The sequence below is a fragment of the Culex quinquefasciatus genome, chromosome 2 (genome assembly GCF_015732765.1).
Source record: "Culex quinquefasciatus strain JHB chromosome 2, VPISU_Cqui_1.0_pri_paternal, whole genome shotgun sequence".
Lineage (NCBI taxonomy): Eukaryota > Metazoa > Arthropoda > Insecta > Diptera > Culicidae > Culex > Culex quinquefasciatus.
This window is the reverse complement of record NC_051862.1, coordinates 69,321,988-69,346,556: the sequence shown is the minus strand read 5'-3', so window position 1 is coordinate 69,346,556 and position 24,569 is coordinate 69,321,988. Positions and strand designations below refer to the sequence as shown.

Genomic DNA, 24,569 nt, shown 5'->3' with positions numbered 1-24,569 from the left:
CGACGACGACGACGACGATGGTCGTGCACGGAAAAAGTGCCGACGCCAAAAAAGTAATTACTCCAAAGGAACGACGACCACCACCAATTTTTGTTTTGGACACGTTGGCGGACGATGTTGACGAGCAGCTGGAAGGCCTCGTGTACTGCCTCAAAATAGGTAAAGCGTCAGTGCAAGTGTTCACATTTGACCAAAAAAACTTCGACTTGGTTGTGGAGAAATTTAAGCGTAAAAACTTCAAATTCTACACATTTGACCCCGCGCAGAAGACCGCTGTAAAGATTGTCTTGCAGGGGTACCAAGACCGCCCGACCTCCGTCCTCAAGGAGCACCTCTCGGGTGCCGGAATAACGCCGCGAGACATAAAAGTCCTCTCGCGGAAGACAACAGTCACAGGTACACACACACTGTACCTGTTGTACTTCGACCGCGGCACCGTCAAGATTCAAGACCTGCGGCGGACTAAGGCGTTGGACGGTTTTTGGGTAAACTGGCGGTTTTACTCCAAAAATCCGACGAACGCAGCGCAATGTCACCGTTGCCAGAAATTCGGCCACGGCTCGCGGAACTGCAACCTCCAGCCCCGCTGCGTGAAGTGCGGTGAGTCACACCTCTCGGAGGTGTGCGCACTGCCACGAAAGGCGGACTTGGGGGAAAACGCAGAACAAACCAAGCCGCGCGTAAAGTGCGCGAACTGCGGCGGTAACCATACCGGTAATTACCGCGGATGCGTCGCGCGCAAGTCCTACCTCGAGGAGCAGGAAAAGAGGAAGAAGAAAGCAGCAGCGTCCCACCCTCCTCAACGAAGTACGAGTGCAGCCGTTCCTGCAGCTGGCCAGCGTACGGTTCCAGCGGACATCCCAGCGATCCCTCCTGGCTGGGGGCGATCGTTTGCCAGCGTGGTCGCGGCCGGTAGCGGCAATGCGGCCCAGCAAGAAGTCACCGGGGAAGATCTCTTTAGCCTGCCGGAGTTCTTTGCTCTCGCGGGGGAGATGATGACGCGGTTTCGGAGCTGCCGTAACAAGGCGGAGCAATTTCTAGCCCTCGGGGAATTAATGATTAAGCACATCTATAAAGGATAAAAAACTGTGATCTAGTTTTAAGCTTTCTCTATTTCTATCCCCTTTTCCTAGCAAGTTTAGTAAGTTTTTTTTTAATTTTTCTTACTCTTGGTAACACCTTTATTTACAAGCAATAACTGTTCCAAAATGGATTATGATGTAACACACAGCTGAAAGGAACTCCAAAACTCTGTTTTGTACTTCAAAAGAACTTATTGTATCTTGAACTTGATTATTCGCCAATAAAACCGAATTTGAATTTGAATTTGAAATGATTGACTTTCTCGATGACATCGCTTGACATTTGAATGGCGATTGTGTTCTTTACACTGCTCTTTTCAATGGAACAAACAGCTTTTAAAGATTCTTCCAAGAACTCATAACTCATTCAAGCATCTCTCTCTCTCAACAAGAAAGAAGGCATCCAACTCCACACAAGGAAAAACATAAACAAAACTCCAACCACGCGCTTTCCTCGCCAGACTGGAACACACATAAGTTACTGAAAAGTACAAATGAAATGCCAGCACGTTGCACATCCCATCAATGCAGATTATGAAGCATAAAGTAAGATTAGAGAATGAAAAATTAAGTGGGATTCATTGTCGAGCTGTGAGCGCATCGCGTCATCCTCCTCAGCAACTTCTTCCTTTTATTGGATTGCATCTTCCTCGGTTTCATCATCATCAGTCCTCGTAACTCGTAGGGGTCCCTATGTTTGGACAGACGTATACTCTCTTAATTTATGGGACCACCCCCGGAGTTCAATTCTGGCCAGGATTTCGTAACGTTCAAACTAGATATTTACATTGCTAATGCCGAAGTGGATCTCCCACTTCATGTTTGAAGGAGTGATTAGAATACATTTTCCCTCGAAAGTCTTTCCCTTCGACATCTGGGAGTGTTCAGTTCCGTTCATCAATCATCGGAGCTGGATTCCCGGAAAGCGAACCGATACATCAATTAGAATCGACACTCAGCGGACTGTTTCAACTGCTGCGTTGATCTGTTGGCCGGGGTCGCTGTAGCCAAAGATGGATTGCTGACATTGACAAGCGTTCTCCGGGCAAGTTTAAGTGTTACGTAAGTGAATTGTGCAATAAGTGGCTACCTACTGAACTGATTTACTTGCACTCAATCTCTCTGTAGTACGGGGTACAAACTTTTATTATTCTGCTTGATTACCATGACACGACTACTGTGGCGATAGTGGGTTGTACTATAATATGGGACTATGAGATTGTTGTGGAATGCGTTGCCTCAATTACTTTTGTCACGAATTGGTCGTAAGGTTAATTTACGCGCTGAAAAATTGATTTTTTATTATTTCTACAATTTTTCTGCTTAAAATTTCGAAACACTAGGCTCGACTAGATTTTCAATTGAGTTTTATTTAAACCCTTTTAGCCCTGATGGGTCAAATATGACCCAAATTTCAAAACCTTCAATTTTCGTATGGTCATAAGTAGGGTTAGTGAAATGTTATGTTTGTGTAAAAATGTAACGATTTTTCTCAAAATAATTAATCAAACTCAAAAAGGAACAAAAATAATCTTATGAACTACTGTAAGCGAGTGAATATCCTGGTTTAATAGAGCACCGGATTCGAGTGATAGAAATGACAGTTCTCCCTTAAGTAGAGTTAGTGAAATTTCACGATTTCGCGGACAGCGTGAAATTCGCGAAATGTGTCTTTTTCCGCGAAATCCCGTAAAATTTTATGTTCAATTACTTATATAGGGTTAGTGAATTTTGAAGATTTCGCGGAAGGGTGAAAAATTCTTGAAATTTATCAATTTTCTCAAATCACTTTTTTTTCAAATCACTTCATAATAAATATTTTTTATATTTTAATTCGCTGTAGTACAAATTTTACTTCTATTTTATTCAAAATGTATGATTTCAAAAGAAATTAAAAGAATCAAGCTTTGTTTTATTTAAAATAAAAAGAAAAGTATTTTTAATCTTTGAAATCACATTTTTAAAACTTTTCAGATTTTTTTCTGAGTCCTGTTTATTTTTAAAAATATTTGATTATTTGTGTGAATAATTCCCTAGAAATTTAAAAAAATACATTTTTTTGTTTTCTGTTCATATTTTGAATAAAAATTCCGATTTCGTAACAATTTATAATATATTTGCCTATGGATTTTAAATTCAGTTTTTTTTTAAAAGAGAGATGAAAACCTCAAAAATTATTGTGAATGGTCTAAATGTTGAAAAAAATTTCAACTATTTTACATATTTTGGATGGACAAGATTGTAGAATCTTGCTTTGATATGAAATTCAATAAAATTTAAATTGATAAAACAGAAGCAAATCAGCGAAAACTTTTTAACCTTTTTTTAGTTGAATATTAAAAAAGCAACTCAATAAAGATATAAAGAATACACAGAGGGCATGCACATTTTGTTTCAAAATATATGTTGAGCCCATCCGTAAACCAGACGGTTTTTTATAATTAGGAGATTTTTTTTTGTCACGTTCACGTTAGTTTATTAAAGAATAATATAGGGTATTTGTCCCTATTTTAGGCCTACTAAAGCGAGCGCATTTTTTATTTGATGTATTCTCAAAGGCTGCTATAGGCAGCCTTGTTTTTATAACATGAAAAAGATGGTTTTTTATTGCTTATGCTCTTACTTAATCACATTTCTGACGAAAATACTTAATATTTCTGTATAAGCCCGAGAAACTGAAACATTTTTTGTCCCTATTTTGGGGATATTACTTCTAGCATACGACCTTCTTTGTACATATTTTCGGCCTACCTTCTAATTGGTTGTAATCTCGAAGCACGTGGCGAACTTTTTTGACGTACGGTTCAGCCCCAACTCGTACAGTACAGCTGCTCAAATTCGGTCGACAAACATGCTCAATCATTGTGATGTTTTAGAACGATTGATTTCACTTGCATTACGTGCATAATTAGCTTGGACATGATTTATATCATTCTTTACGAGTTTTAAACATAATTTAACATTTGTTGAGTAGCCAAACAACAAGCCCGTAATATGCAAGAAATACTGTAGGTTGTAAAAAGCGCACACACACTGTCACAATTTGTAGAAGTGTCAAATGGACTGAATATAGAGCCATTCTCTCCGAAATGGACAAAGTTATTAATCAGTTATTTTATTGATTTGGTGGCAGTTTGGTTATTGTTTTTTCAACGGGATTGTGCAACCCACAAAAAAAACATATTGCCGGTGGTTGGAGATTCGGGGGACGGCTCTCATTCGTGTGCTGAGCGATGAAAGCCGTGACGCTGAGTGTCAACAAGCGGTAAGCAAAAGTGGTAAAAAATTTCGCCCTAACCCAGTCACGACGTTCTAGCAGGATTCTAGCAGAGTTCTCACAGAGCTGGATATTCTTACAGCATTCTAGCAGAAATGTTCCACCGTTCTAGCAGGATTCTGGCAGAACCAGCTCTGCTAGAATATTTCGTGACTGGGAATGAGCAACTAGCAATTTGCCATGAAAAATGTGAAGAGTGCTATTTTTATTGCTTTATTTCTAATTTAGAAGGGTAAAGTAAATTATTCTTGCCCACCAAAATGAAGATAATGACTGCACGTATTATTATCAAGTGGCAGATTCTTGCCAGATTTGGTGAAATGCTCAATTTCGTTGAATTAAGTTTGGTAGACCCAAAATAGGTACTAGGCCCAAAATAGGGACAATGAAGCATAAAAAGTAGTTTCTGTGATTTTAACATATGATTTTCAGAGTTATTTTAACATTTTTCACGTTCCGCGAAATTTGCGTGAAATTCGGTATTTTGAAATTGAGGTCCCCGTGAAATTTGCTATTTTCAAGCGTGAAAAATCACTATGCCTAGTCATAAGAATCATTTTCTCATCATTAACTAAACATTTTTTTTTAAATTCAGGCCTGAAGGGTTTATTTGAAACAACTCATGCCTGGTCTTGTCAAGGATTAGTATGAGCAGTGTAGAGCACAGACTTAAACTTTTTAAATCTGTTTTTTGGGCATTGAAGTATGCATTTTCAACTGTCAACAAAATAAATCTAACACTGGAACGCCCAACGCATGTCTAACTTACACGGACGCCCAAGCATCCAAAAAAGTTGGAACGGTAACTTCAACTCGCTGGTTTTCGGGCATAACTCAACCAATCGGGACGATTCTTGTTTCTAGTGATTTGTTAAAATGTCTAGATGATCCTAAAATTTGGAAGAACTTGATTTGAATCTGTAATTTGTGCGACTGAAAACATCGTTCTACCTTTTTTTAAACAACGATGTTTTTGATCGCAAAAATTAAATCTAGATATTCTAACAAATCGCTGAAAAAAAAACCATCTTGATTGGGTGAGTTATGCCCGAGAACCAACGAGTTGAAGTTACCGTTCCAACTTTTTTGAAGCCTTGGGCATTGGAATGTTAAAGAAATTTGGTTGCATCATTACCGATATGTAAGCTTTTTGAAGCTCGGGATATCTCAACACTGCTTTGATCAAATCGGCTCAAAATTTTGGTGAAGACTCGTTAAACTTGTCCCGTGGGCATGGCGACAACAGGTTTCGAAAAGTTTAATTAAAAATTATAAAATTTTATGGATACAAATTCTGCATGTATGTTACCACTTTATAAGTAAAAAAAGTTTTATAAATGTTAAACAATAAAAACTTTTGCTGTTAATTTTTTGGTAAAATTTGCTTAAATTTCAATATTGCGTGAAAGTATTGCCAGATCATCTTGAATTTTGAAATTAAATTGAATTTTGCCTAAGTTACAGCCTTTTTAAGATTTTTGACGTTTTTGAACCACTAAACTTTGTGTCCCGATTTGCCCCACTTCCCGTTGACCTAGAGTGCTCATATTTTGGCCAGATGCTAGTTTGATATGTACATACAACCCCTGAAATTTTCAGGCAGATTGGTGAGGTCCAAACGACGTCCCATACAAAGGGGTATGCCCTGTTCGTGGACTCGCTCTTATACTGTCAACTCTCTGGTTGTCGATTTTCTCGATATCAATATTGCTCCAGTCAATAAATTTTTCATTCCCTTCAAAAAGCATGCTTTGATTTTCCGTCAAATTTTCCGTTCTATGATTTGATTTCTCCCGTTCTTGACGGTCCCTTCAATATCGACAACGAGAGAGTCCACTTTTAAATCATTAAAATCTTCTACCCAATGTCGAACATCTAATCTTTTTCGAACAATATTTTTATCAATATTCAAATCATCGTTTTTTTATCGTTCCTTAGATATAATCAAAGTTCTTGTCAAGGTTTGTTCCAAATGGTCAGCAATCACTGAAAAAAAATTAAAGTATAAAAAATAGTGATAAAAAATACTGTGTGTTTTTTTTTAATTCCCAAATAACATTTTTTCCAATGGGATATTTTTGCAATGGCCCAATCTGAAAATCATTTTTCCTTGATTTCAATTCTTTTCTATGCGGGTAATTGCGGGAAATCAGAAAAAGTTGCCCCGACCCCTCTTCGATTTGCGTGAAACTTAGTCTTAAGGGGTGGTACGACCCTTTCAATTTTTGAACATGCGAAAAAAGACGTGTTCTTCAATAATTTGCAGCCTGAAACGGTGATGTCATAGAAATTTGGTGTCAAAGGACTTTTATGTAAAATTGGACGCCTGATTTGATAGCGTAGTCAGAATTTCGAAAAAACGTATTTTTCATCGTTAAAAAGACTTCAAAAAGTTTTAAAAAATCTGCCATTTTCCATTACCCAACTATACAATTTTTTGGAACATATCATTTTAAGGGAAATTTAAGTACTTTTCGAATTGACCCAGATAGGCAATTTTTTCATTTAGAACAATAATTATCATTTTGAAATTTCGTATTTTTTCTAACTTTGCAAGGATATTTTTTAAAGTGTAACAATGTTCTACAAAGCTGTAGAGCAGACAATTACAAAAAAATATGTGTAAACATAAGGAGTTTGCTTGTAACGATCACGAGTTATCGCGATTTGACGAAAAAAATGTTTTAAAAAAGTTATGTTTTCTGTTTCTCTTTGTTTCGTCGTCCGTGTCTGTCGCGGGTGATGATCAGGCTTAGTGATTTTTCACGCTTAAAAATTGCAAATTTCACGGGGACTCAATTTCAAAAAATCAAATTTCGCGGAACGTGAAAAATGTTAAAATGATTCTGAAAATCTTATGTTTGAATCACAGAGACTATTTTTCATGCTTCATTATACATTATTCTTCAATAAATCAAAAAATCTTTCATAAATTTGAACGTCACACAAAAAAAAAATCTCCGATGTTCAAAGAAGATTCCACCTAGTTTATGGATAGGCTCTAGATACATTTTGAAATAAAGTGTAGAACATGCGTATTCTCATTTATTGAACTGCTTTTTTTATATTCGACTTATAAAGTTAAACAGTTTTCGCTGATTTGCTTCATTTTATTGAATTCCATATCAAAGCAAGATTTAACAATCTTGTCCAGCAAAAATGAGTTGAATAATTGGAAATTTTTTGCGACATTTAGCACATTAACATTTTGCGAAAGGTTTTCATCTCCCTTTTCAAAGTTTCAATTTTCAATAAAAATATAAAAAAATAATATAGCTTGTGACGAAATCAAAATTTTTAATTCAAAATGAAAACAAAAACGAAAAAAAAGTATTTAACTTTCACGGGAATCATCCACCCAAATAATCAAATTTCGTTGAAATTAAACAGGACTCAGAAAAAAATGTGTAAAGTTTTAAAAAGTTGATTTTAAAGCTTTCATTTTAAGTTGAATAAAACAATGCACGATTCTTTTAATTTCTTTTGAATTTTATAGCTTTCAAATAAAATAGCAGTAAAATTGTTATAACAGCGAATGAAACTATTACTAAACTGAGTAAATTTCTAAAAACACTGAAAAATCAGAACAATTCTTCAAATGGTTCGTATCAAGCTTTACAATTGAAAACTTATAAAATTTACATAAATAGTCTGTTTAGATATAATATTTATCATGTTGTTATTTTGAAAAACAAACATGATTTGATAAGATTAATAAATTTCACGAATTGCACGCCGTCCACAAAATCGTCAAAAATCACTTACCCTATGTTAGTAATTGAACAAGGGTATTCACTCACTTAATTCTACAGCAGTTCATAAGATTATGTGTATTCCTATTTGAGTTAGATAAATCATTTTGAGAAAAATCGTTACAGTTTCACACAAACATAAAATTTCACGGGATTTCACGGAAAAAGCCAAATTTCCCGGAATTCACGCTTTCCGCGAAATCGTGAAATTTCACTAACCCTAGTGATGATGAACGGCCATGATCAACGACGACTTACTATTTCAAAACCATTTTTTCGTAAAATCACGATAATTCGTGATGGTTACAAGCAAACTCAATATGTTTATATATTTTTTTTTTAATTGTCTGCTCAACAATTTTGTAGAACATTTTTATACTCTAAAAAATAATTCTGCAAAGTTAGAAAAAACATACAATTTAAAAATTTATTCTGTTTCAATGCTTGTCTTGGGGATTTTCTCAATCAATCAGAAATAATTTTGAAGGCTAGATGGTCAAAATTAAATGGCGGCAAATAAGAAAACAGTTTTGTTTCACAATTTCACTTTTCACGGCTTTATCCCAACATTTAATTGTTCGATTTTCAAAGTTCAGTCATGAAATATTTCGAGAATTTTAAATTTTAACTTTTGAGAAAAAAATATTTTGGTTTGATTTTTGTCGTCCTTTGCTATTCTAAAAATTTGATCGATTTATAATAGGATTGATAAAATAAAACAACATTACCTCTAAAGTAGCAATTGATGAAAATTCTCTTCGTTTATTTTTATTATTTTTGATTCCTATATGATTTTGCATGTATCCACAAATCCACAAGTCATTGCCATTGTTTGGCGCAACCGTGAACAACCCAAAAAAGTCAACAACATAACGGCACACTACATCACGACACAAGTGATTCGCCAAAAAAAATTCAGTCATCATTAGTGGGAGAAACCGCGTTTCAACAAACTTCAAACGCATACGATACCGTAAACATTCATGAATAATGCGGAAACACTGTTTCAAAGAGACAGTTGCGGACTTCCAATAAGAAGAATTTCCAACAAACATACGCCGCACAGCAATTTGAATGAAGAATTTTGAAAAGTTCTATTTTTAGGCTCGCCTCTACCTAGGCAAAGCGAATACGAAGCAAAACACTCAATGGTTCAATTGAGATTCCAACAAAAAACGTAAAAAAGCCAGGAGGAAAGAAGTAAAAGAGCCGACAGATTTATGACAAAACCAAAACTGGAAAATATAAGCTGAGAAGCCGGTAAACGAGTTAAATGTGCGTCAAGAGTAGCCGCCGGCAGGCAAAACCCAGTGAAGATTAAAAATAGTTGAACATTCGTGCTAATCTGAAGTTCGATCCGACAGTAGGGTAGTGGGTCAGCATGTTGGACTTGTTGGATAACGCTGAACGGCAGAACAATTTTTCAAATGAGCATTTGTGCTCCGGAACAACTTTACCATTGAATAACTGTACAATTGAACAACTGTACAATTGAACAACTGTACAATTGAACAACTGTACAATTGAACAACTGTACAATTGAACAACTGTACAATTGAACAACTGTACAATTGAAAAACTGTACAATTGAACAACTGTACAATTGAACAACTGTACAATTGAACAACTGTACAATTGAACAACTGTACAATTGAACAACTGTACAATTGAACAACTGTACAATTGAACAACTGTACAATTGAACAACTGTACAATTGAACAACTGTACAATTGAACAACTGTACAATTGAACAACTGTACAATTGAACAACTGTACAATTGAACAACTGTACAATTGAACAACTGTACAATTGAACAACTGTACAATTGAACAACTGTACAATTGAACAACTGTACAATTGAACAACTGTACAATTGAACAACTGTACAATTGAACAACTGTACAATTGAACAACTGTACAATTGAACAACTGTACAATTGAACAACTGTACAATTGAACAACTGTACAATTGAACAACTGTACAATTGAACAACTGTACAATTGAACAACTGTACAATTGAACAACTGTACAATTGAACAACTGTACAATTGAACAACTGTACAATTGAACAACTGTACAATTGAACAACTGTACAATTGAACAACTGTACAATTGAACAACTGTACAATTGAACAACTGTACAATTGAACAACTGTACAATTGAACAACTGTACAATTGAACAACTGTACAATTGAACAACTGTACAATTGAACAACTGTACAATTGAACAACTGTACAATTGAACAACTGTACAATTGAACAACTGTACAATTGAACAACTGTACAATTGAACAACTGTACAATTGAACAACTGTACAATTGAACAACTGTACAATTGAACAACTGTACAATTGAACAACTGTACAATTGAACAACTGTACAATTGAACAACTGTACAATTGAACAACTGTACAATTGAACAACTGTACAATTGAACAACTGTACAATTGAACAACTGTACAATTGAACAATTGTACAGTTTGATTACTTTTGAAAATGAGTCATTAGTCCCAAAACTGCATCCATCCTCCACGAGGCCATTAGCATCTCCAAAACAGTTTGAAAAGTGTGACTCAGGTGCCACTCTTTCTCTTGCCCAACCAAAGCACTAAATTAGCACTACTGCTGCCCCAGTCGATGATGGCGCGACGAAATAAGTATCCAAAACAGGCACTTTTGCTCGCGACGCCCATAATCAAACTCGAAATATGAATAATAATTCGCACACGCCAGTGTAGTGGCTTGTTTGACATCAAAACACGACGACGGGTCCAATGGCCCCTGAGATGGTACGCAGCTGACAGACGGTTTCTCGATTTCCGAGGCAGTTTTACACGAACTGGTTTGTAATATTTTGCTTGGCGACGATTTCGTAAGTTGGTGTATCCCTTGGTGGAGCATTTGAAGTTTTTGAGTTATTCAATTGTACAGTTGTTCAATTGTACAGTTATTAAATGGTACAGTTGATTAAGATTGAGTTATTTGTTTTTTTTTGTGGTTATCGAATGCCAAGGCTTTAAACCAGAAGCCGCCATTGACCGCGTCCCGTAACACGTGCTTTCGTATGTTTTGGGTCTTCAACGTTTGCTTGATCTTTCCTCTTCTCTGTTTGCTTCTTCTGCTGCTCAAATACACTGCCACAAGTCGCACCAAACACACATTTATCAGCCGGCTTTCGTCAGTTTGTTTTGGTTCTGCTCAATCTTTAGCGCTGCCAGAATATGAGCTTGCTGTGTCGAAAATAGATCACCTGGCAGCTTGTTAGTAAAACTGGTATTAACAGGGTCCTGTGGCGCAATGGATAACGCGTCTGACTACGGATCAGAAGATTCCAGGTTCGACTCCTGGCAGGATCGCTTGAATCTTTTTTTGTAGTGTTTTCCTCTAAGCATCATTACAATCTGTCAACCGTCAATAAAGCAACTGTCAATCAAGAGTTCGTTATCAATCGCTAATCAAACATTTCCAACCATCATACACTCTTCCACGAATAACAATGAACACCTCTCTCTCGCTCTGTAATTCGAAATCAATGAACTGTGCAGCGAAGCTCATTCGAATTCAATGTCGTCGACTAGGGCCGCCGCCGCCACCACGTGCTACAAACATCCTTTAATTATTGTCAACTCCATAGGGGGATGGCGTCGCTATTTTTAGACCACATTTTCCACTTTTGCTCATCGAAACCGACTACTTTATCGACTTCATTTTGCTGGGCGAGATAGGAAGCCGTCTATTTTTAGACGATGACTCAGCACTTTTACACTCTTGCGCTTAAAAAAACCAGGTGGCAGCACGATGTAACGCCACGTCCCTATTTGGAATGGCTGGCGCCAGCCGTTTAGGTGTGGACCATTAAACGAAGAGAGGAGGACGAGCGCGAGCGGCCCTTTTTGGTGTGAGTTTCACTGTTAAAATTGCGAGTTTGAGTGGAAATTAAATGGGGGTAAAACGGGACACTGTTTGCAGAATTCAAGAAAGAATACATTTTAAAAATATACTATAAAATAAAAATCAAAAACAAATAGAGAATAGATCAAAGAGAAAAGAGAAAAGGGAAAAGAGAAAAGAAAACAGAGAATAGAGAATAGAGAATAGAGAATAGAGAATAGAGAATAGAGAATAGAGAATAGAGAATAGAGAATAGAGAATAGAGAATAGAGAATAGAGAATAGAGAATAGAGAATAGAGAATAGAGAATAGAGAATAGAGAATAGAGAATAGAGAATAGAGAATAGAGAATAGAGAATAGAGAATAGAGAATAGAGAATAGAGAATAGAGAATAGAGAATAGAGAATAGAGAATAGAGAATAGAGAATAGAGAATAGAGAATAGAGAATAGAGAATAGAGGATAGAGAATAGAGAATAGAGAATAGAGAAAAGAGAATAGAGAATAGAGAATAGAGAATAAAGAATAGAGAATATAGAATAAAGAATAGAGAATACAGAATAGAGAATAGAGAATAGAGAATAGAGAATACAGAATAGAGAATAGAGAATAGAGAATAGAGAATAGAGAATAGAGAATAGAGAATAGAGAATAGAGAATAGAGAATAGAGAATAGAGAATAGAGAATAGAGAATAGAGAATAGAGAATAGAGAATAGAGAATAGAGAATAGAGAATAGAGAATAGAGAATAGAGAATAGAGAATAGAGAATAGAGAATAGAGAATAGAGAATTCAAGATTCAAGATTCAAGATTCAAGATTCAAGATTTAAGATTCAAGATTCAAGATTCAAGATTCAAGATTCAAGATTCAAGATTCAAGATTCAAGATTCAAGATTCAAGATTCAAGATTCAAGATTCAAGATTCAAGATTCAAGATTCAAGATTCAAGATTCAAGATTCAAGATTCAAGATTCAAGATTCAAGATTCAAGATTCAAGATTCAAGATTCAAGATTCAAGATTCAAGATTCAAGATTCAAGATTCAAGATTCAAGATTCAAGATTCAAGATTCAAGATTCAAGATTCAAGATTCAAGATTCAAGATTCAAGATTCAAGATTCAAGATTCAAGATTCAAGATTCAAGATTCAAGATTCAAGATTCAAGATTCAAGATTCAAGATTCAAGATTCAAGATTCAAGATTCAAGATTCAAGATTCAAGATTCAAGATTCAAGATTCAAGATTCAAGATTCAAGATTCAAGATTCAAGATTCAAGATTCAAGATTCAAGATTCAAGATTCAAGATTCAAGATTCAAGATTCAAGATTCAAGATTCAAGATTCAAGATTCAAGATTCAAGATTCAAGATTCAAGATCCAAGATTCAAGATTCAAGATTCAAGATTCGAAATTTGAAAGAAGTGAAAAGTAGTCAACACGCAAATTTTGCAGACATAGCAAAAACGAAAATTTTAAATCAATTATTATTTTTTTCATAATCTTACCCAACATTCCCCCTTAAACCATCCCTACAACTGAACGCGAGTCCAACTTGGAACATTTCGAAAATTTGTTCATCGCCGCATGCAAATCGCATGCAAATGTGCATTCGCGAAGGAACTTCTTCACAACACAGCCACCGGAAGGCCGTCGTCGTCGTCTTCGTTTTGTTCTGCATCTTCAAAACACGTGGTGAATCCCAAAGCGACCCTCTTCTTGAAATGCACCGTATCGCAGAGAAACGGAATTTCCTCAACCCCTTAATAGAGTTCAAACCGAGGGAGGAAGTGTGCTGTTCGACCTATTGCATATTTATTTAAATTATTATCGGTGCTAAGCAGTGCGGCCAGCACACTTGGTATCCGTTTTTGTTGTTGTTGTTGTTTGTTTCAATTTGGTGACTTTTGTTTCCTTAGGGATTTTCCTAAACACCAGTTGGGGAATTTGAAGGCAAAGTTGAGGACTTTTTGTGGTTCCACTTGAATGACGCGAGATTAGCAGTGTTGCCGAAATTGCTGTTTTAGTTTCAAATCTTTTTTTCAATAAGAACTAGACAATAAAATTTAAACCAAATTTTTGGTCGAACTTTATTAAATTGGCTGGCAACACTACCCACTCTCACCCCTCTAACTCCAACTAGAGACTTTTAATTATTCTAGTGCAGTTTTTAATTAATTTTTCTGCTCGACTGCGTCCCACCCGAAAGCTCCCCACCGGAGGTCATCCTAAAGCTTCCCCTCCTTCCTCCACCCAAATAAGTTTTTCCATACGCCACGATGGCCATCAGCGATTCATAGGACCACTTTGTCCGTGTGGCCTGGCCATCGGAGCAGCAGAGCCATTCCTCGAAATTGGTCTCCTCGGAGGCAATAAAAATTTGCACTCTTTGTGTATGCAAAGGAGGGAATTCCCTCCTCGTGCCGCCCCGTGGCCGCTTTCGGGAACCGTTGGTCTAATGTGCAAAGTGCAACGGCCAACGGCGTGGTTGGGTGGGGTGACTTTGGACTGGTGATTTTTGAAGAGCAAAAACAAGAAACAAGAAACAAGAAACAAGAAACAAGAAACAAGAAACAAGAAACAAGAAACAAGAAACAAGAAACAAGAAACAAGAAACAAGAAACAAGAAACAAGAAACAAGAAACAAGAAACAAGAAACAAGAAACAAGAAACAAGAAACAAGAAACAAGAAACAAGAAACAAGAAACAAGAAACAAGAAACAAGAAACAAGAAACAAGAAACAAGAAACAAGAAACAAGAAACAAGAAACAAGAAACAAGAAACAAGAAACAAGAAACAAGAAACAAGAAACAAGAAACAAGAAACAAGAAACAAGAAACAAGAAACAAGAAACAAGAAACAAGAAACAAGAAACAAGAAACAAGAAACAAGAAACAAGAAACAAGAAACAAGAAACAAGAAACAAGAAACAAGAAACAAGAAACAAGAAACAAGAAACAAGAAACAAGAAACAAGAAACAAGAAACAAGAAACAAGAAACAAGAAACAAGAAACAAGAAACAAGAAACAAGAAACAAGAAACAAGAAACAAGAAACAAGAAACAAGAAACAAGAAACAAGAAAATGTACAAAGTCACCCTCACTAAGCATAGCTCCAAATGCAACTTACTATTAATTGTTACGGTCAGAAGTTCGCTTCACAGCTCGTTGTTTGCGCCTTCCCGGGACTATGGAGAGGAGCTATCAGTTTGTTCTTATTAATTTGAGCCCCGGTTCGTGACTTGGTCGTCCTGGAGTCCGACTGGGACGTCCGGCGGGACCCGGGAGCATAATTCCCAATCTTAATTGTTTATCCTTCGCAGAAGATCGCCTCACTGGGACTGAGTGCACTGCTGTTTATGAATCTTAATGGACTTTGATGGAGTTGCTTTGGTCACATTTTAATGGGTTGTTGTTGTTGTTGCTTTTTGTTTGTTGAAATGAGATTGCTTGTTTGGTCAGCTGGATATAGTGGCTGACCAGATCAGGGGATTGCAAGGTGGTTTTAGGTGAAAAGTAGGTCAACTGACTTGGTTTGAGCCATTTTATTTAAAAATGGTTTTAAAATTAGTTTTTTTTTCTTAAATGTGGTAATTTAATTACTCAAACCACTAAGGAATAATTATAATAGCATACAAAATGATAAACTCAGTCAAATTTATGGGGATCATCCAATGATAAGTACACATTAGGCCACCAATACTGCCCCATTAAGCCAACTGCAATTATCATGAAACACGACACTTTAAACAACCTTTTAACAATCGTAGAAGACGTCCCCGTCCCATTCAACAGGCAACTCACTCGGTCTTTATTCCCTTTATTCGTGTCTGCCACCAGTAAACATGAAAATAAATCTTACAAAGTGCATTTAAAGCGAAAAAAACCGAACACAAACCATTCAATTACCGTCCCACCAGCGACACCATCTGTGTCCGCCCCACTCGTTGACAAATGTGCCATCGAGTCGTCCCCTTGGTCAGCCCTTAAGCTTCACGACTTCACCATCCAATTAATCCAAAGTCGGTATCATTGAATCCATTTGTCTTCTCCCCCCTCCTTCGAGACGACGACACATTCATCATTGCAAGACCCGGGACTCTGGGTCATCGATTGAATTGTGTTATAATTGCCATCTGACTTGGTCCGAAAGTTGGGGAAATAAATTTATTCTACCCTCTGTAGATTGTTTGGTGGCAATCCCTGTGGGCAACTCTATTAGGATAATCGATTTATTTGAGACAGGACTCAACCATCGAAAACAGAACAAAAATTGAAAAAAAAAAAAATACAGATTGAAACTAAAAAATGCCAAAAGAAAGGTCACGAGAGGGTTAACTCGACCTCATCACAAAGTGGACAGCAATTGCCAAAGTTGCTCGTCGTTTTCCCCACCCTCCCGAGCAATGTCTCGATTGCTGTCCTACCAAATAATTTATGATCGATGAGACTACAAACGATATGATGGTTATTCCTGAGTAACAAAAAAAAAAACTTTATGGAGGTGTGCTGGTTAGCCACGAAAAAAAAACTGCTGGTTCGCTCAACTTTTAAAGCCATCGTTAACGCCATTTAATTCAATTTAACGATCTTTTGGTGGTTGTTATCTTTACGATCTCATCGAGCTGCTGCTGAGGAAGAGTTGCGGTTTTAACTGCCAGGAATGCTAATTTGTGCGAGTGAGCGCCAACGTGTGAAATAAGCGCATACCTTTTAGTTTTCATTGATGCGAGTGGTCAGCAGATGCAACCTCGATATAGTCACGTTTCAAATTCTTGGTACCTTATGTCGATTCCGAGAATAAGCAGTAAAAATGACGCCTAACAAGTGCAGAACGTTTAACTGTTTCTGATTTTAAGGTTAATGTTTCGAAAATTTGTTGAACTGAATTATCAGGTTGAAACACTTTTGGCTATTATTTTTTTCTTCATCAAACAGCTCTTTATATCTTTTTATCAGACTTTTTAAAACAGATTTTCAGGTATATATAAACCCTTGTAATTCAAATTCTAAAATAAATCATATCATTCAAAACGGTATTAGAAACTTTAGTTATTCATAATACATATTTTCATGAAATCTTTCAAGTCGTGCCTTTTTTGTAGGTACGATTTGCCCAAAAATTACCTTACCGAAAATAACACAATTTTTTCAGCAATCGTTATCTCGTGTTGAAAAAAACTCATTTGGAAACTTGTTGCATAAACTAAAAATTTTACTTAAAAATGATACATTAATGGATTTATTTATAAAGCTTTGCATCTAATCGGAAATGAGGAATGTACATTGAATTATACTTTTAATAGAACTAAAATAGAGCTAAAAGATTCATTGTGAACATTTTCAGAACTTATATTCAGCTCTCAGCTTTTATTTACAATCAATCACTAAAGCAATAAAATGGTTTCAAGAGTTTTCATTTATGTGGTAAAAAAATGAATAATTTTACATATTTTCAGTGTAGCTATTATAGCTTTATAAAATCGTAATTTTTCATTTCGGTTTTATAGATAAATAATCAAGATATAATAAGTACTTTTGCAGTACATAACAGAGTTTTGGAGTTCCTTTCAACTGTGTTGCATCATTATCAATTTTGGAACAATTTTTTTTTTTAACTAAGGCACTAACAAGAGTAAGAAAAATTATTTTAAAAAAAAACATGGCAAACATGGGCACTCGTCAGAACATCATAAATTTACTTATTTCAACGGAAAATAACCCAAACATGGCTAAAATGGCTCTTTCGAATTCATCTTGTAAAAAGTCCCGGTCCTTTAAAAAAAGATCCCATAAAAATAGAAAAAATACAGGCTTTGGAAAATAAATTTTTGTTAAAACGGTCAGTAAAAAAATGCAAATTATATTCGGAGTGTAACTGTTTTACATGATTATTCTCATAAAACACTTAAACTTTACGGAAGACAGCATATCGAACAAAAAAATAGCTATCCCCTGAAATCAAAGATTGACCCATCACTAGGATAAATTCTAAATTTGAGCTCGTTCTGCCCACGGAAACCCCTCCCTCCAATCGCTTTAAGTGTGTCTCGTCAAAATCGTCAAAATGTATGGAGAAACGAAACTGTTCCAGATGTCTACCTAAAAATATGGTGTCTTCAATTTTTTTGTTCAGGAGGTCATTTTGAGCACCTTTTGTTTTACGAAAAACTTTACTTCTCTTGTTTTATATTTTTCCTGTTTCATTTTTAGTATTTTAATTTGCATTTATCTTATTATTATCCACCTCCTATTATTACATTTTGCCTATCTATTTTTTGTTTTGTTTTTACAGTCACGTTTTAATTTTTTTGCATGTGTTTCACATTTTCTGCTATAAAATGGCACCATTATCATTTAAGTTGTAAAAAAAATGCGTAGAGGCATAATCTGGGACACTACCCGAGCAGACGGAAATAACTTGGGAAGGTCAGTTTTTGATATTGTGAGAAGATCGAAATATGTTATTGGGATGATCGGATTAGTTGTTAAAATAACAAAAATCAATAACAAAGATTTGTTCGAAGAATAACTTAAACTGTTATTATGTTGTTATTGCAATAACAAACCAATAACACAGAAGGAATCATGAAGGAATAACAAGATTTGTTATTTTGTGCGGAGAGGTGGAGCAGCATAATAACAAAAATGTTATTGAACTGGTATGTCTCCATAACAAAAAAAGTTATTGTTTTGGTTTATTTGTAATTTGCAAATAAACCTGCAGTTGCCATAACTCCTCTGTACTAGTCAGGGCTGCAGAGTCGGGTACCTCCAAGCGACTTTGAATCCATACTTTGAAGACAACTCCGACTCTGGATGCAGGATATGACGTCAACGACGACTTTAGCTCTCCAAAAATACCCGACTTCACAGATTCCGACTCCAAGTAAAAGTTGCTGAAAATTAGATGAATCCGATGCAGTCTCCGAGGTCACACTCCAGCTCGAACTTCAACGTCAGCTCCGACTTCCTGGCTCTGTGAAAATAATAACAGTTTTTGTTATTCACACTTCAAAAATTCTCAATAAATAAATCAATTCCGTTAGGGAATATAACAAAATAAAAAAAAAGAACTCTCAAAAGTTAATTTATCGGATTAATTTTAGCTTGAAACCCTATTTCATGGTGAAATAATGACCCCGATGAAATTGGTCAAAATTATTTCATAGTTCTAGCCAATTTTAGTAAAATCCCTTAGGGGTATATCAAATAATTAAAAAATCAAATTTCAAAATTTCAGCTTTTAGAATAATTTTAGCTTAAGGACCCCATTTCATGACCAAAATAATGACCCTGACGAAATTGGTCAAAATTATCCCATAGTTCTAACCATTTTAAACTAAGTCCCTTAGGGGTATATCAAATAATTAAAAAATCAACTTTCAAAATTTCAACTTTTAAGAATAATTTTAGCTTAAGGACCCCATTTCATGGCCAAAATATTGACCCCGACGAAATTGGTCAAAATTATCCCGTAGTTCTAACCATTTTAAACTAAGTCCTTTAGGGGGTACACCAAATAATTAAAAAAAATCAACTTTCAAAATTTCAACTTTTTAGAATAATTTTAGCTTTAGGACCCCATTTCATGACCAAAATAATGACTCTGACGAAATTGGTCAAAATTATCCCATAGTTCTAACTATTTTAAACTAAGTCCTTTAGGAGGTATATCAAATAATTTAAAAAATCAACTTTCAAAATTTCAACCTTTTAGAATAATTTTAGCTTAAGGACCCCATTTCATGGCCAAAGTAATGACCCCGACGAAATTGGTCAAAATTATCCCATAGTTCTAACCATTTTAAACTAAGTCCTTTAGGGGTATATCAAATAATTAAAAAATCAACTTTTAAAATTCAACTTTTAGAATAATTTTAGCTTAAGGACCCCATTTCATGGCCAAAATAATTACCCTGACGAAATTGGTCAAAATTATCCCATAGTTCTAGCCAATTTTAACAAAGTCCCTTAGGGGTATATCAAATAATTAAAAAATCAACTTTCAAAATATCAACTTTTTAGAATAATTTTAGCTTAAGGACCCCATTTCATGGCCAAAATAATGACCCTGACGAAATTGGTCAAAATTATCCCATAGTTCTAGCCAATTTTAGCAAAGTCCCTTAGGGGTATATCAAATAATTTAAAAATCAACTTCCAAAATTTCAACTTTTTAGAATAATTTTAGCTTAAGGACCCCATTTCATGGCCAAAATATTGACCCCGACGAAATTAGACAAAATTATCCCAAAGATCTAAACATATTTAACAAAAGAAAAATAATAACAGATTGTGTTATGGACACTTAGAAACTTTTCCATTTGTGCGATTTGTGGTAATTTTATTTCTAAGTCAGTATACCGAACGAATAACAAATTTTGTTATTAGGAGAGTTTTGAAATGTATAACATTTCCTCTTATTGGCGTGTTATTAAACATTTTCAATATAATATCACTTCAATACCAAATTTTGTTATTTTATCAGAAACTGTTATTATTTTTTCTTCTTGAAGTTGAACTTCAGGTTAAAATAATAACACTTTTTGTTATTTTAACAGGATTTGTTATTGAAATATTATTAATTTTGTTATTACCGTCTGCCCGGGTAGACAAATTACTGCATACTTCTTTTTACTTTAAATATAGGAAAGGTTAGTAAAAAACACAGCCAAAGTTGCCCCCAAAGTTGTCAGTTTTAAAAACATTGGCAAAGTCACATAAAACAAGTAAAACTTCAAACCAATAAATTTTCTTAAGTTTTAAGAGTTCTTCTTTTCAATGCTTATTAAAGATCAAAAATTGGTTGAAAAATTGATTTTTGGCGATTTTTTAAATCGAACCCAGCCTAAAGGCGGGGTTAGGTTGTAGAGAGGTAAAGAAGGTTTTTTTTTTTTCATAAAATTATTTTTATTAGGTCCTTTTCGGTACTGGGACCTGGTTAGGACCGAGTCGGCTTTTGTAATTACATTTGACTTAATAATTACAGAGGATCTTGTGTGTAAATGTTAGTGGGAGGGGAGCCGATTACCCGCGGCCTACTCGGGGTTAGTAGGGAAGGGATTGATGTTAAGGACAAGGCGTGGGAAGGGAAGGGGGATTGTGTAGGGGTCTTGGTTGGCTCTGCTGGCCTTTGCGTTTTGTCCTCAGCCGCAAGGTAATGAAGGTTCTACATCTGAATTGATAAATTTTGGATGACTATTGCGGCCTCCACAGGTGAAAAAATGAAACAGTTGCTTTTCTCCATACATTTTGACGATTTTTTCCCAAACAAATTTTAAGGGGTTACATACATGTAAATCGACAGAAAAGTCAGAGGTTAGTGTGAGCACAAACTAAATTTTATTTAAAATTTGTTTTCAGAGGAAATAAAATATACATTTTCATCTATTATCAAAGGGTAATTCTCTACCAACTCAACCCGGGCAGACGGTAATAACAAAATTGATAATATTTCAATAACAAATCCTGTTAAAATAACAAAAAGTGTTATTATTTTAACCTGAAGTTCAACTTCAAGAAGAAAAAATAATAACAGTTTCTGATAAAATAACAAAATTTGGTATTGAAGTGATATTATATTGAAAATGTTTAATAACACGCCAATAAGAGGAAATGTTATACATTTCAAAACTCTCCTAATAACAAAATTTGTTATTCGTTCGGTATACTGACTTAGAAATAAAATTACCACAAATCGCACAAATGGAAAAGTTTCTAAGTGTCCATAACACAATCTGTTATTATTTTTTCTTTTGTTAAATATGTTTAGATCTTTGGGATAATTTTGTCTAATTTCGTCGGGGTCAATATTTTGACCCCGATGGGGTCAAGCTTTTGAAATGGGGTCCTTAAGCTAAAATTATTCTAAAAAGTTGAAATTTTGGAAGTTGAATTTTTAAATTATTTGATATACCCCCTAAGGGACATTGCTAAAATTGGCTAGAACTATGGGATAATTTTTACCAATTTCGTCGGGGTCATTATTTTGGCCATGAAATGGCGTCCTTAAGCTAAAATTATTCTAAAAAGTTGAAATTTTGAAAGTTGATTTTTTTTATTATTTGATATACCCCCTAAGGGACTTTGTTAAAATTGGCTAGAACTATGGGATAATTTTGACCAATTTCGTCAGGGTCATTATTTTGGCCATGAAATGGGGTCCTTAAGCTAAAATTATTCTAAAAAGTTGAAATTTTGAAAGTTGATTTTTTTAATTATTTGATATACCCCCTAAGGGACTTTGCTAAAATTGGCTAGAACTATGGGATAATTTTTACCAATTTCGTCGGGATCATTATTTTGGTCATGAAATGGGGTCCTTAAGCTAAAATTATTCTAAAAAGTTGAAATTTTGAAAGTTGATTTTTTTAATTATTTGATATACCCCCTAAAGGACTTTGTTTAAAATGGTTAGAACTATGGGATAATTTTGACCAATTTCGTCGGGGTCGTTATTTTGGCCATGAAATGGGGTCCTTAAGCTAAAATTATTCTAAAAAGTTGAAATTTTGAAAGATGATTTTTTTAATTATTTGATATACCCCCTAAGGGACTTTGTTAAAATTGGCTAGAACTATGGGATAATTTTGACCAATTTCGTCAGGGTCATTATTTTGGTCATGAAATGGGGTCCTTAAGCTAAAATTATTCTAAAAAGTTGAAATTTTGAAAGTTGATTTTTTAATTATTTGATATACCCCCTAAGGGACTTTGTTAAAATTGGCTAGAACTATGGGATAATTTTGACCAATTTCGTCAGGGTCATTATTTTGGCCATGAAATGGGGTCCTTAAGCTAAAATTATTCTAAAAAGTTGAAATTTTGAAAGTTGATTTTTTAATTATTTGATATACCCCTAAGGGACTTTGCTAAAATTGGCTAGAACTATGGGATAATTTTTACCAATTTCGTCGGGGTCATTATTTTGGCCATGAAATGGGGTCCTTAAGCTAAAATTATTCTAAAAAGTTGAAATTTTGAAAGATGATTTTTTTAATTATTTGATATACCCCCTAAGGGACTTTGTTAAAATTGGCTAGAACTATGGGATAATTTTGACCAATTTCGTCAGGGTCATTATATTGGTCATGAAATGGGGTCCTTAAGCTAAAATTATTCTAAAAAGTTGAAATTTTGAAAGTTGATTTTTTTAATTATTTGATATACCCCCTAAAGGACTTTGTTTAAAATGGTTAGAACTATGGGATAATTTTGACCAATTTCGTCGGGGTCATTATTTTGGCCATAAAATGGGGTCCTTAAGCTAAAATTATTCTAAAAAGTTGAAATTTTGAAAGTTGATTTTTTTAATTATTTGATATACCCCCTAAGGGACTTTGTTAAAATTGGCTAGAACTATGGGATAATTTTGACCAAATTCGTCGAGGTCATTATTTTGGCCATGAAATGGGGTCCTTAAGCTAAAATTATTCTAAAAGTTGAAATTTTGAAAGTTGATTTTTTAATTATTTGATATACCCCTAAGGGACTTTGTTAAAATTGGCTAGAACTATGGGATAATTTTGACCAATTTCGTCAGGGTCATTATTTTGGCCATGAAATGGGGTCCTTAAGCTAAAATTATTCTAAAAAGTTGAAATTTTGAAAGTTGATTTTTTTAATTATTTGATATACCCCCTAAGGGACTTTGTTAAAATTGGCTAGAACTATGGGATAATTTTGACCAATTTCGTCAGGGTCATTATATTGGTCATGAAATGGGGTCCTTAAGCTAAAATTATTCTAAAAAGTTGAAATTTTGAAAGTTGATTTTTTTAATTATTTGATATACCCCCTAAGGGACTTTGCTAAAATTGGCTAGAACTATGGGATAATTTTTACCAATTTCGTCGGGATCATTATTTTGGTCATGAAATGGGGTCCTTAAGCTAAAATTATTCTAAAAAGTTGAAATTTTGAAAGTTGATTTTTTTAATTATTTGATATACCCCCTAAGGGACTTTGTTAAAATTGGCTAGAACTATGGGATAATTTTGACCAAATTCGTCGAGGTCATTATTTTGGCCATGAAATGGGGTCCTTAAGCTAAAATTATTCTAAAAAGTTGAAATTTTGAAAGTTGATTTTTTTAATTATTTGATATACCCCCTAAGGGACTTTGCTAAAATTGGCTAGAACTATGGGATAATTTTTACCAATTTCGTCGGGATCATTATTTTGGTCATGAAATGGGGTTTCAAGCTAAAATTAATCCGATAAATTAACTTTTGAGAGTTCTTGTTTTTTTATTTTGTTATATTCCCTAACGGAATTGATTTATTTATTGGGAATTTTTGAAGTGTGAATAACAAAAACTGTTATTATTTTCACAGAGCCAGGAAGTCGGAGCTGACGTTGAAGTTCGAGCTGGAGTGTGACCTCGGAGACTGCATCGGATTCATCTAATTTTCAGCAACTTTTACGGAATCTGTGAAGTCGGGTATTTTTGGAGAGCTAAAGTCGTCGTTGACGTCATATCCTGCATCCAGAGTCGGAGTTGTCTTCAAAGTATGGATTCAAAGTCGCTTGGAGGTACCCGACTCTGCAGCCCTGACT

The 24,569-nt window shown here is 34.9% G+C and overlaps 1 protein-coding gene and 1 non-coding gene across 2 annotated transcripts in view; one reads left to right on the top strand and one right to left on the bottom strand.

Annotated features, from left to right (window-relative positions):
- LOC6032364 (matrix metalloproteinase-2) overlaps positions 1-24,569 on the bottom strand; it is a 556,187-nt gene that overhangs the window by 517,689 nt on the left and 13,929 nt on the right. The window lies entirely within an intron of this gene.
- Trnar-acg lies at positions 11,399-11,471 on the top strand. The gene has a single exon. It is a non-coding gene; the product is annotated as a tRNA-Arg (tRNA).